The sequence below is a fragment of the Aplysia californica genome, unplaced genomic scaffold, assembly GCF_000002075.1.
Source record: "Aplysia californica isolate F4 #8 unplaced genomic scaffold, AplCal3.0 scaffold00007, whole genome shotgun sequence".
NCBI lineage: Eukaryota > Metazoa > Mollusca > Gastropoda > Aplysiida > Aplysiidae > Aplysia > Aplysia californica.
This window is the reverse complement of record NW_004797277.1, coordinates 461163-462723: the sequence shown is the minus strand read 5'-3', so window position 1 is coordinate 462723 and position 1561 is coordinate 461163.

The window sequence follows — 1561 nt, the reverse complement described above, 5'->3', positions numbered from 1 at the left end:
TCTGTCTGTCTGTCTGTCTGTCTGTCTGTCTGTCTGTCTGTCTGTCTGTCTGTCTCTCTCTCACACACCCTCTCTTTATTGTCTTTTATGCAGTTTACATCGTGTCTATGAAGCCACCATGAGGTAGTGGGCCCACCACACTCTAACTCTAAAACAGTATGTTTGTCTTTCAAAGAGTGTGCTACTACGTTTCTATTAATGCAAGTCATTGTGCACTTAGGTATGTTCAAATTTTGAATAACTGAATCGATCGATTGCAATCTCCCAAACTGGCTACCTCGGCACAACTCATAAACAGGTACAGATAAATTAAAGTGGGGAAATTAATTCGGATGAAATGGCACTCACACATACCTAAATACCCAATTAGAAATGTGAGGAAGAGTGGTGGAATCGGGCTCTCGTCAAAATAATCAAAGTGAAGAAACTTGCATTTTTCCACAGGTTTGTGAATTTTTCTCAAATTTTTGTTTTTTGGCTCAACACCTTTCATGCCCATTAAAGAACTCTTTCTGTAGGGATTTTTCTGAAAAACGTTTATTAAAGGCACAAACAATGTAAATTTTCAGTTACCACGGACTCTTAAGATAAGGAAATGACTAATCTTTGGCTGCCATTTTCTCACTAATGTTACCTCTGAAAACAGGTGACCCCCATCACCTTTATTTGCAAATATCTCGACTTGTATTCCAGAGAAATGGATATTTTTTTCTCCGCTCCCCCCCAAAAAAGACAAACGAACAAGCTTTAAACGAACAAGATGATACCAATAACTCTACATGCCCAAAAATTGACGAGGGCCTGATTCCACCACGCTGCCTCACAAGTATATTCATAAATAAATACACATTTATACATACATAAATACACAATATCACACAAACGCAGAAAAATTTCACAAACATGCCATTTCCGGTTACCACTGTGCAGCACCTTATTTTCTAGCTAAGAGTGATCGTATCTTGCTCTAGATCACAACCCCAGTGGCAACCCACGTAACTAGTGAATCTGTCTGAATCACTTAGCCCATTGATATCATTGATATGTTTGCAGCTAACCACCGAAGCTAACGTTGTGGTTTATCGGGTTAATATTTCCTGTTTTCTCTAGGTGGAGGATACAAGAACATTTGATAAAAATTCCTCTGACTCGGAAATCGATCGTGGGTCTCTTGTGTGCGACAGCAAAGCGCCTAATTGCTACATCACAATCACCGGTAGAGAGTACACACGAAATATGGTCAAAGAGAAAAGTCTTGAAACTTTCAAATGACTTTTCTAAATTTTTCTTCCTTAGAAATGACAAGAAGCTTAGAAATCGTCCATCTAAGAATAACTTGACTAGCTGTAAGTGTCTATCAACAAAGCTAATAATGAATTGGAAGGACACCTATTCAGATATACTTAGCCCGACATTATGATTTTTTGGTCGCATTGTCTTAACCTGTAATATTGTTAGCATGCGCTCATAGAATATTTTGTCCATAGCCTATTAACATTCTAAATGTTAAAAAAGCAGGAACCCGTGCTAAAAAGCAGAAAAAACCCCAACAAAAACCCCC